Source organism: Bos javanicus, chromosome 2, assembly GCF_032452875.1.
Source record: "Bos javanicus breed banteng chromosome 2, ARS-OSU_banteng_1.0, whole genome shotgun sequence".
Taxonomy (NCBI): Eukaryota; Metazoa; Chordata; class Mammalia; order Artiodactyla; family Bovidae; genus Bos; species Bos javanicus.
In genome coordinates, this window is record NC_083869.1 from 53,012,780 (window position 1) to 53,026,143 (window position 13,364).

Genomic DNA, 13,364 nt, shown 5'->3' on the forward strand with positions numbered 1-13,364 from the left:
AATAAAGTCTGACACTGTTTTCACTGTTTCCCCATCTATTTCCCATGAAGTGATGGGACCGGATGCCATGATCTTCATTTTCTGAATGTTGAGCTTGAAGCCAACTTTTTCACTCTCCACTTTCACTCTCATCAAGAGGCTTTTGAGTTCCTCTTCACTTTCTGCCATAAGGGTGGTGTCATCTGCATATCTGAGGTGATTGATATTTCTCCTGGCAATCTTGATTCCAGCTTGTGTTTCTTCCAGTCCAGCGTTTCTTATGATGTACTCTGCATAGAAGTTAATTAAGCATGGTGACAATATACAGCCTTGACGTACTCCTTTTCCTATTTGGAACCAGTCTGTTGTTCCATGTCCAGTTCTAACTGTTGCTTCCTGACCTGCATACAGATTTCTCAAGAGGCAGATCAGGTGGTCTGGTATTCCCATCTCTTTCAGAATTTTCCACAGTTTATTGTGATCCACACAGTCAAAGGCTTTGGCATAGTCAATAAAGCAGAAATAGATGTTTTTCTGGAACTCTCTTGCTTTTTCTATGATCCAGCGGATGTTCACAATTTGATCTCTGGTTCCTCTGCCTTTTCTAAAACCAGCTTGAACATCAGGAAGTTCACAGTTCACATATTGCTGAAGCCTGGCTTGGAGAATTTTGAGCATTACTTTACTAGCGTGTGAGATGAGTGCAATTGTGCGGTAGTTTGAGCATCCTTTGGCATTGCCTTTCTTTGGGATTGGAATGAAAACTGACCTTTTCCAGTCCTGTGGCCACTGCTGAGTTTTCCAAATTTGCTGGCATATTGAGTGCAGCACTTTCACAGCATCATCTTTCAGAATTTGGAATAGCTCAACTGGAATTCCATCACCTCCACTAGCTTTGTTCGTAGTGATGCTTTCTAAGGCCCACTTGCAGGTTAAATTTTCCTAGCAGTTTGGAGTTTTTTCTTAAGTTTGGGAAAATTAAGTAACTTGCAATAACACTTAGAGAAATCAAATGTAGTTAAGAAAGGTTAAGAAAATGTGGATGTATATTATATAGAATTCATACTATCTTTCCTACTCTCTCTTACAAAATGTATGCTTGTGTGTGTATGTGTATATTTCATTGACAATTTATGTTCTGAATATCAACCAATCAGTAGTTGGTATATTGAGAAATCAATCAATCTTTAGGTTAGAAAAGATGCTGAGGGCGAAGACTATTTGTGGGTGGAAATCACCAACTGCTGAACTATATGATTCACGTAAATAGGCAAAAATATTCTCATACCAACATTCACATTAGATTAAACCCTTTTATTGTAGAGGTGGTGATAGACATATCTAGCAAAGAAGCCACTCAAACTGGGTATGTTTGGAAAATGTATTTATGCTGTTACAGACTTCACTATTCAAATATGAACCTACCTACTCTCTACCTCAATAGATTTTTAAGCAGTTAAGTGGTTGATTTAGGAGAACATAAGTAGTCAACCGCAATTTCAAAATAGAGCTAGAATACTATCCTACAAAATTCTTCAAATCTCTCTCTCTTTTTTTTTAACCTCAAATCAATGGATCTAATACTTTTCTCTCTTGCTGTGGGGACTAGCTGTGCATTGCAAGTGCCATTATTTCTGAAGGCTTCAACTAGTAAAACATATGTAGAGGAGAAATATAGGCTACTGAAAGAAATGAAAGCCTGGAATGGAAAAAAAAATGCAATCTAGTATCTAAGATGGAAAACTCTCAAAAACAGTAAGTTATACTTCCAGTAGCTTAAAATGCAGTTAAGCTGTATTATTGGAGGGGAGGATCTGATTCAGAAACCAAATACATTTTTACTATGGGTTTGGCAGTACTTCCAGGACAGCTTTCACTAAAGTGAGTTCTGCAAACACCATCTCTGTGACACACTTCACAAAAATAGCAGTCTGGAGTAAGATAAGTTTGCAGAAAATTATATGCCATTTTTCCTTCTTGGAAATTTACAATGCACAATAGCATAATACAGGCTCTGACAAGTCCTGCAGAAAACTAACCCTGTTCATCTTTGTGTAACTTAGCATGTTCCCTAACTTACTTGAACATTGTGGATCCTCTTTCTTGAGTGACAAGGAGGAGTGTATATTGAGACATGTTACTCTAGTGTGCTTTGCTAAGGAATCTGAAACATGGTTTGAATCTCCTCTGCCACTCAGGCTTCAGAACTCAGTAGCAGCTAACTCAAAGAGATCAGACTGTGGTCACTTTTGGCAAGTTCCACCCCTCTGGTAGGGCTCAGATTTCATCTGGCCTTAAACTCCACGACAGTGTTGTAAATTGTGAGCTACCATTTAACGTGTTTTCACAAAGAAATGAAAGGAACTCCCTTTTTAGGACAAGAATACTGGAGTGGGGCACAGCAACCCCACTCTCAACCCAGGGATTGAATCCACATCTCTAATGTCTCCCTGCATTGGCAGGTAGGTTCTTTAGCACTTGCACCAGCTGGGAAGCTCTTTGAGGACAAAACAAAGGTCAAAGGCAAAAAGACCACATCTGAATGACAAAGGTGAGAGCAGTCACATGGTTGAGAGATTACTATACAGCAAATGGCTGGACGGTGAAAAGGTGTAAAAATATTTAGATCAATATTTGGAAATTCTTCTAAATGTTTGTTTACTCAACATTAGTTTACTCCCAAGAAATAGTGAAGATACCTGATTCAAAGCAATGTGAGGAGCTCAAACGTTAGTGCCTGTGAATGCTTCACTAACAGGAAAAACATCTTAAACTGCAACTCTTTTGAAAAAGGCTATTTATGAACACTGCTAAGTTTAAAACAGCTTGACAAGAATAATTATGATTTTATGAATTTGTTCACAAAATAGCACTTGATATATATTCTTTGTAAAAGAAACTCTCTAACCACTAAGTAAAATTTAAGTTTATAAAATCTTAAAGTAGGTAAGAATTCATTTTTCTGGCAAGAGATTAAAAATGTGATGTACAGTTTACAGCACAAAAAGGAGAAGAAATGCTGGAGCTACTTTTTGTCGGGCCCCAATGGAAGGAGCAACAATTCATCAATTTTAGATTATTTTAGAAACAATCTATAATCCACAGCTACAGATGTTGGGCTCCAGACAAAAAAATCCTCACAGACTTATGCTAGGTAAGTTTTTTTCCAAAAGTGAGCTGAATCACTAACTCAAAGAAATTTCTTAGTTGTTGAAAATCATAGCCAAATGATTCAAACTGAAAGAGAGATTTACCATAAAACTCAAGATTAATGCTAAGAAGACCAAAGCATTTAATAGTAGACCAGCTACAAACAGATATAAGGATGCAAACTTCCTTTAAAGTTTGTGCTTTGCTGTTATCATAGAGACTTGCAAAGGAAGTCGAAAGCCACAGAATTGCCTGCAGGACAAGCCTCAAGTTATTGGAGGTGTATTATAAGTATTCCCTTCTCTATCTCTGGATTGCTGTGATTTTCCAACACACATAACTTTAGGATAGTTTAATGGAGAAAGTGCGGTGGTAAATGTACTTTTGCCAACAGGTCACACCTGGCTTGTATAATACAGCTCATCCACTGTACATGAAATGTTAATTGTGACTTTGACCACTTCAGTGAGGAGAAGCTGCTAAAAATAGAATAAATTTTCACTGTGCTCAATTTATGCTTCCTATGTGCTGTAGCTACTTTGGGGGGGATCCATGCTAACCATATGCTTGCCTACTCTCAATCTGCACAAAATATACTGCCATGTCTACATTGGCCTTTTTCATTTTTTTTTTTTTAAGATTGGGGACTTAGTAGGAAGTCTACTTTTCCCCTTACAGTCAGGGCTGTACGTTAGAAAAATTTTCAAATATTATAAAAGAAGGTGAGCATTTACAACTGTTATTTGCATTTAAACTAATATATTTCAAGGTGGTCATTCACTGGTGACTGTCACTTTTACATGCAAATTTACACATCAACTGGCTTAAACTAATTGTAAAATCTTCAATTTTATGCTTAAATATCCTATTATTATTGTTTTCCAAAGTAAGCAAAGAATTATCCTCCTAAAAGAGAATTACTGCTATGTTCTGGCATTTTTGCTTTTAAATTATCTTCGAAGCTATGTGTATATAATTTTTTCAAAGTACATTGTGGAAAAGGTACTTTATATGGTAGTTACACATTAACAGCTAACATGGCCTTATTCTTTACATTTATTGAGTACCTTCTTTGCAATGATTTCATTTCAAAAGATTGAAACATTTTCAATTATTCACTTGTTTCATATTTATATTGATTGGCCATTACAAGGAGAGTCTAATGTATCTTTAAAGCAATACTCAGAACTATAAGAGACAAGGAATGACTAAAAAAAAATGACTAGCCCGTAGACTTAAAAATGGCTTATTTCTGGTTGTAATATGTATTCTATAAGGTGACAACAACATATATAAAATGGGATATCATAGCCAAAGCCCTTACATAGCAGATAATATCAAAAAGGAACACAAACAGTGGTTATTTGCCAAATATCCATTACATGCTAATCACTGTGCTTCAAATATACCATGCTTTTCAAAGGCAGAATTAAAACTCAGCTGTAATTTCTCTTGCTCTGATTAGTAATACATTCTATTAGAATTTGAGATGTTAAGAAAAGTATGATAAAGAAAAAAAATACACCAATAACTGTAACAGTAACTCAAGGTAATCATTTCTCATTCATTAAAATCTATTATTCAATAGACCTGCTATTACTCAATACCTGCTAGGTGCCTGATGTTGGGGATGATGCAGCAAGTAAAATAGACAAAGTTCCTACCCATATGCAACTTATAATCTAGTTGGGGAAACAGACAAGAAACAATCCACTAATTAATACACAAAGTGATTTCGGCACAGAGGTACTTCAAGAAAGACTAAGAGAAGTGGTGGTTCTTCTACTGACCCTCGGAGCCTCTTAAAAATTCCTAATGGCCTAGAATCCATCCCCAGAGAGTCCTCTTTGCTAAGAATGAGTAGAGCCTGGCTGGCCAAAGATAACAGAGTCCCCAGATTATTTTGATGGGCAGAGAGAGGTGGAAAGTGCTACACATAGCAGACAAGGTTCTCAGAAGTTCTTTCTAAGGAAAGGACACTTGGGCAGAGAGCAGCTTATGTGCACACACCACAGGAAGGAAAACTCCAGGCAGGAAAAAGTTGGTAGAGAGCCTCAGTTGTGAGGTTGTGTTGGGTGGTTCTAGGAATAGAGAAGAGGATAGTATAGCTGAAGGCTGGGGAGTGAGACAGATAAGGTAGGAATACTGTAGGGAGGACTTAGGACTTAATTCTAACAGTGAACATGTGTTCATCCTTGGGTTTTGAGCAGGAGAATGACGGTGATAGCATTCAATATACGTGTATAAATAATTTATTTATATACACATTCAAGAAAATACTTTCTATATAATTTTGTGGCCAACATTTTTCACTTCTGTCATGAGCAGTTCTCATGTCTTATATGTGTATTGTGAGTTAGTTACTTAGTCGTGTCCGACTCTTTGTGACCCCATGAACTGTAGCCTGCCTCCTCTGTTCGTGGGATTCTCCAGACAAGAATACTGGAGTAGATAGCCATTCCCTTCTCCAAGGTATCTTTCTAACCCAGGGATCAAACCTGTGTCTCCAGCATCTCCTGCATTGGCAGGCGGGTTCTTTACTGCTAGTGCCACCTGGGAAGCCCTATGTTTTATATATGTGCGTGCATGCTAAGTCGCTTAACTCATGTTCGACTTTGTGTTACCTTACGGACTGCAGCCTGCCAGGCTCCTCTGTCCATGAGATTCTCCAGGTAAGAATACTGGAGTGGGTGGCTGGGCCCTTCTCCAGGAGATCTTCCCGACCCAGGGATCAAACCTGTGTCTCTTACGTCTACCTGCACTGGCAGGCAGATTCTTTACCATAGCTTTTACTAATTATCTTATATGGGACAGAATGGTTTGTACTCTATGATTTCTTAGTATAAATGTAATTAATATGTTAAAAACCCTTTTTTTGTATACTCATTCTCCACATTTTTGGAGTATTTCTTTAGGCAGTTGTTTCCAAATAGGGGCAACTTCCCTACCCCCGCATCTCCCATGAGGCATTTGCAGTGTCTGGAGATATCCAAGGTTGTCATGACTGAGTGGAGTGGAGGTGAGTTGCTATGGCATCTATTGAGTCAGAGGCAAAGGACAGTCTAACAGTCTACAATGCACAGGACAGTCTCCCCAAACAATTTATCCAGCCCCAAATGTCAGTATTGCTGCTGTTGAGAAACTCCGCAGTAGTAGAAATGTAGCAATTAGATCAATGGTTCTGAAACTTTACCATTCATGAGAATAATTTGCAAACTGGGTTGTATCACAAATCACTGAACTTCACCTTCAGACTTCTGGTTCAGCAACTCTGAGGAGGGACTTGAGAATATTACACTAGTCACAAGTTCCTTGAGAGGATACAATTGGTCTGGGGACCACACTTTGAGAATTCGCACTAGATCATTAAGTTAAGGGTTTTCTTTTCTTAAACCATGATAATGTGGGATATGTAACATGACAATTCATAGTCCTGATAGCATTATTATCACTTGATTTTATTCTTCTTAAAATAATTGCTAACTTGATAGGTGAAAAATGATCTATCATTGTTTAAAGTTAGGATTCTTTGAATTTAGGAAATGGGGAAGAAGTTTAAAAAGCACAGCAATATGGATTATCTCTTCTGTGAATAACCTTTCATACCACCTGCCCTTTTCTTATTGAGAGCATACAATTTTGTTTGTTTCATCCATTTAATTATTTTGTATAACAAAACTAACACATAGTATTTAAAAAGTGTGCTAATCAGGAGAATATAGAATGAAAAGGTCAAACCTTCTGTTTTTCTAGTCAAACTCCTTCAAGACAACTATAATTAACAGATGGGTGCTCCCTCTGGATGTTTTTCTATTTATCTATCCATCTACCTGGGCTTCCCTGGTGGTTCAGGAGTAAAGAATCTGCCTACCAATGCAGGACAAGTTTGATCCCTCAGTTGGGAAGATACCCAGGAGATGGAAATGGCAACTCACTCCAGTATTTTTGCCTGGGAAATCTCAAGGACAGAGGAGCCTGGTGGGCTAGTCCATGGGGTCACACAGAATCAGACACAACTTAGTGACTGAACAACAACAATCCCTTTAGTGTCTATTTTCTTAAAAAAAAAAAAAAAGAATGAGATAAAAATACATAATATGTTATAGTACAACTTGCTTTTTCCCCCTTAACTATATATCATGGGAATCTTTCCAAGTCAGTACATTTAAAAATACCTCATCCTTTGAAAAATGCTGTTACATTTCATAGTATGAAAATAATTTATTTAACCATTCCCTTGCCGATGGACTTTTATGTTGCTTCTAATTTTTCGCTGTTACAGACAATGAAACATGTTACAATGAACATACTTGTACATATTAGATTTCTGAGTTTTTGTGTGTTAAATGGCATAATATTTCATTACTTTTGTTGTATTTATATTCTCTCAATTATATTTTTCCTTAATTTTGTTTATTTATATGTTTATGTGTTCATATCTAGCATCATTTCTTTTGGAATTTCTCTCATTATTTTTTAATTATAAAATTCATCCATTTAAATAAATCAGGTAATTGTCATCAATATTTTTTTCTAGATTTTAAAAATGGTATCATTTTTGTATCTTCTAATTCATCTCAGTGTATTTTACTATATGAAATGTGAAGGTAATCTCTATTTTTTTTCAATAGCTAGCTGATTGCCCCAATAATATATCCTACAACTCACAGACAAAAACACCTGGTATGTTCTATTCTGGATGATTTGTGCTTGTATTCTGCACTACCACTTTACTGTTCAAATAACTGTAACTTTAATATACACTAGGAATATTTCCATTTTTTTTCTTTTTCAGATATAAAAGAAAATTTTCAGACGGATAAAATGAGCCTGAGAAACACTGAATAATTTGATCGAGATCACATAGTTGAGTGGCAGCAACACTTAGACGAAGATGCAGATCTTTATTACTCTGGGAGATAGATCTTCTTTCCACAAATAACTAAGAGTCGAGAAATCAAGGGGTTTGAAATCAAGGGGTTTCTTAATGATGAGGCCTGAGACCTGGGGTAGATGTGGAAGGGAAGTGAGTCAGAAAGTCTTGGGTGACATATTTTGATTTTTTCATCACCTGGTTCATATTCAAGGATATATTTATACAGATGAAAAGGGTTTCAGGTGGAAGAAAAATCAAATTAATACATATTGCCTTTTTCTCCAGATTCACACAGTGTGTTCAACTTCTGAGAATATTCACTTATCATTGTGGAAGGAAATGCACTATTGGTGAGACAGACTGAGAATTTCAGCTACGGTTCCCCTTAGGTGTTTTCTGTTAAGCTTTCAAATGGTTTTAGCCATTCACATTTGACCATGTCAGCAGTAAAAGAAGTCTTAATTTGCCTATTCCCTGAGCTCTGTTGATCTAGCAATAACCATGGATAACATCATCATCCTGGGAAGACACTGCCCTGGGTTTAAGAGAGAAAGGCTAGGAAATATATGACATGTTGGAAGTATTTTTAGAAAAGAAAAAAATATAACACTGTTTATTATTCTTTACTTGGAATTTGTCCAATAAGGCAGTTAAAACACTAGTATGTGCTAGTAACATTTTATACAGAACATTGGGGGTTGTGCGTGGATCAGCATTAATTAGGCCAAGCAGAGTAAGGCACCTAATTATAAGACATTAGTGGGAATATGGAACTTAAATATTTGCCTTATGATTTTAGATAAATCTAAAAGGAATATATACTATCCATGTGCAAAGTCAGAATTCATCAACCTCTTTTCCGCTATTCCTATTCCACTAAGGGATCAACATCAAACCTTCCGCAGTTTTCTAGAAAATTGTCTCCTAGTTTAAGAGGTTCCAGAGGAGCTGAAAGAAAGTCAGTTCTAGTCTGTGTGTCAGTATTCAGTTGTCCACACTTAATTTTACTTTCTGAGGGAAAATAAATTTTATATATTTTTCACAGTGACTTGACTCTGGCTACACAAGTTGAGGCTCCAAGGTGAATGTGTGCATCTGAGTGACAGGCTGCTCAGTGATAGAGGACAGGGACTGATGGTGTTTTGCTTCAGAAAAAAGAACAGTTAGGGCAGCTGTGATGACTGAATGCAAAAAAAGAAAAAAAAAACAAACAAACCCCATGATATGGAAGAAAAAGTCTATTTTTCTCTAGTAAATCCAGTTCCTGCAACTGACCCACAGACTAATTTCATTTCTGTATGAAGAATTAGAGTTGTGAAAATAGACTAGTCTGCTTCAAAAGATTCACATTTATTACAGAAAATTTAGAGAACGTAGACAAGTTACAATAGAAAATAAAAATCCCTCATAATTCTGTCATTTAGTTATTATTATTATTTGGTATGCTGCTAGGTCACTTCAGTCGTGTCCGACTCTGTGCGACCCCATGGACTGCAGCCTACCAGGCTTCTCCGTCCCTGAGATTCTCCAGGCAAGAACACAGGAGTGGGTTGCCATTTCCTTCTCCAATGCATGAAAGTGGAAAGTGAAAGAAGTCGCTCAGTCGTGTCTGACTCTTAGCGACCCCATGGACTGCAGCCTACCAGGCTCCTCCATCCATGGGATTTTCCGGGCAACAGTACTAGAGTGGGGTGCCATTGCCTTCTCCCTATTACTTGGTATAGATTTTTCTAAATGTATACTATAAAAATAAGGAGACTATCAAGGTTATTAAATATTCTACACATAAAAAGAACACAAGTTCTCCATCAGGAGGCATTCACAGATGTTCCAGATTCCCATACTGGATGGTAAATCCAGTGATATTTAAAATGTGGTTTGGTTTGGGCTTCCAGATTAATGATGAAAGAATGAACATTCTGGGAAAGTCCAAGATGACGTGGGATAATATATCGTAACTGAGGTTTCTTCTCCACCCTCGCTCATACCTTTTTCTTTTCTCCAAGATTCCATTAACAACATTTTGTCCTCAGTAGAGGGATGGTACAACAGAAGAGCAGAGAAAGTGCTTTGGTTTCTTTGTAAACTGGGGTATTTGAATTGCAAAGGACTGGGCCTTGGGGTTTCAAAGGCTCAAGTGCCCTGGACTTAGAATTGGAATGATGGCCTAATCAGTAGACTGGAAGGTAGATGAAGAGCCAGGTTACCATGCTGCCAGACAAGAGAAAGATTTCTCTGGATTGGGAGGAGAGTTAAGAAGAGAAGAGACTTGATAAGGTCCTGTGAAGGTGGCTCGGTCAGGAACCCTTCCTATCCCTCTTCCTGAGGACAGGCTGTGGGCAAGTCTGAGGATTCTGAGATCAGACAGACCTCTATTCTCCCCTTGGAGCAGACCTAGGGTTAGAACAAAATCTCAGAGTTCTCTGCTCAGTGTTATGTGACAGCCTGGATGGGAGGGGAGTTTGGGGGAGAATGGATACACGTGTGTTTATGGCTGAGTCCCTTTGCGATTCGCCTGTAACTATCACATAATTATTTGTTAATCGGCTATATTCCAATGCAAAGTAAAAAGTTAAAAAAAAAAAAACAACCCTCAGATTTCTTCATGTTTAATGTATCAGGAATAGTTAAATACAAATTACTGCATGGTATATCTACACAAAGATAGCAAGATAACCTTCACAGGGTCTGCTGGTGACCAATACCAGACCTGGGATTGGAAGAGATGAAGACAAACAACCAGAAGGAAATGAAGACCATCCAGGACAGGTGACAAAAGCCAGACACTTTCTACCCTGCTTATCTGCTTTATTACCTTTCTCCAACAGAATGTAAACATCTTAAGGACCAGGACTTTGTTTCTGTTTAGTGCTGTATTCCTAGACCGGGATTAGTCTTTGGCTCATAGGTGCTCAGCCAATATTTACTGAAATACTGTATAAATGGATGCTCTCCCTGCCCCTCACCAGATGCTTAGGCCATTCTTAGCCCTCCAGAACTAGAAATGACCCAGGAAAATGTTTAGAAGTGTCTAGAAGACACTCTGAATTGACTAAATTTAAAACATTTAGAAGAATGGGCCTCAAATAATGCCTGGTTTGAGACAGTCCTGCCTTCCTATCATCTTACTCAGAAATGATGCCCATGGGAGCTCTTCTCTGTCACAGCTGTGTCTTTCCAATGCCCATCTAGATCGACACATACTAGGTACTCAATAAATACTTGTCAACTGCATAAACATCTGAATTCTGGGGAAAAGAAACAAGCAAAAAGGGCCTCAAGAGGGAAATTAGTTTTGATTTTGGTACAATACTTACGTTTCTTGTACATCAGAGATGGTGAGAACATGAATGCAGAGATTGTTAAACAGAGATACTATTTCTTGAGACCTAGTTCAGGGCTTGTTAACTATGCAGGGTACCTTTCTTTCCCACATATTATCTGACTCAGTTTTTAACATGTACCTGATTTGAACAAAACTGATGAGAAAAGTCTAGAATAAAACATAATTTTTATCTGATTTATACTATGGATGGTTGAAGCTAAAGATAATGACACTTTTTTTCCTGACCATCTGAAATCTGACCATCACATAGTATTTTAGGTAAAATGTTTATATCTGCAGAAAGGCACGGAGAAGGCGATGGCACCCCACTCCAGTACTCTTGCCTGGAAAATCCCACGGACAGAGGAGCCTGGTAGGCTGCAGTCCATGGGGTTGCAAAGAGTCGGACACGACTGAGTGACTTCATTTTCACTTTTCACTTTCATGCACTGGAGAAGGAAATGGCAACCCACTCCAGTGTTATTGCCTTGAGAATCCCAGGGTTGCGGAAGCCTGGTGGGCTGCCGTCTATGGGGTCGCATAGAGTCGGACACAACTGAAGTGGCAGCAGCAGCAGCAGCAGCAGAAAGGTAAACCCCTTTAAATATATATAATACTTGGCTTAAATATAGAAGCTATTTGTTTTGCCTTTATACACATGAATTTGTAATCTGTACTGTGGTGGAGAAATAAATTGTGCGAGTTCCTGCATACATCCTTGTGCACATGGACGTCAGGCTAACTCATGCGTCTATTGTCTGTAATCACCTGTGATGACTCAAATCTGGACCTTTTCATTCCTCTAAGTTTCATCTGCTGTTATCCATGCTGAGTTTTCATTCTTGTGCATACATTTTATTATAATATTACATGTTAGTAATAAAATGTAATAATAGAGATAAGAGGGATTTTGAATTTAAAACATTGTATAAATATAATGTGCTATGATTATTAAATATTAAAGTAATTACTCCTATCCCATTAGAACTAAGCCGTGTGATTTGTGTGCTTTTAGTGACTAAGGGGTGAGGCTATAGGTAACCTAAGATATTTTTAAGTGTATATGAACCAAGCATAAATTAAACAAAGTGACAGCAAGGCTGAAATAATGTAAGCAAGCCCAAAATGAAACATTTCAGTGAACTCAAAATAGAGTAGTGTACTGCTACCGACTGTTCCCCTATCTTGACATGCTGACTTAATTTGGCATCATGAAAGAAGAGAAAAGGATAAAGACAGAGACAAGGAGAAATGGAGAAATGAAGATGGTTTTAGAGTGATCATGACCAGGCCATTCATATTTCTCATATAGCCTGGAAACAATCTCATACTTATTGGAAGATGTGACCTTTAAATGTTCCTTACTTGCAAAAAGACAAATATTCTAGAAGCTGGGTATTAGCTCGTGGAGTCATCTGTCCTGCCTGCTCTTCAAGTGGAGGTTACTGCAGGGGTGGGGGGTGCAAGCTGTAGATGAGCAAATGTGTTACTTATTCTTAACATTTGCAGACTTTAGAGTAAGCTCTCTTTGACAGCTCCCTGATTTCTTTAACGTAGCAAATCTCTAATCAGCCTAGATATGTTAAAATGTGATTTTTACAGAGAATTGACCTGAGTTGAGTACTTGAGTTGAAATGTGTATTTTTCGCCCTCAAAAGCTGACTTGGAGGGGAAAAAAAATCAGATATTCTATGATATACTTTGCCTCAGTGACAAGATGTTTTGGGGGAAATCATCCAAGCTTGAAATAAAATCTTTATTGAAAGTAATTCTACATTCATGCCAGTCAGATACATTGTAGGATTAGACCGACTATCCCAGGGGAAAACGACGGTATATGCACAGGCAGAGCTGGTTATTTGGACCTCCCGTCAGTTCTTAACTTCCTGACAATGGCTGAAGCATTCACGACTGCTACAGCTCTGTTTTCATCTTTATTTTGAGAGAAAGTTAATACACTTTACCTTAACTACGCCAAATGTACTGGAAAATAACACAGTAATAAGATACACCCTGCCTACCAAGTGATATCTA

General features: G+C 37.8%; 1 protein-coding gene across 2 annotated transcripts in view; it reads right to left on the reverse strand.

Moving 5' to 3' along the window:
• Window positions 1–13,364, reverse strand: part of ARHGAP15 (Rho GTPase activating protein 15) — a 701,521-nt gene that overhangs the window by 6,029 nt on the left and 682,128 nt on the right. The window lies entirely within an intron of this gene.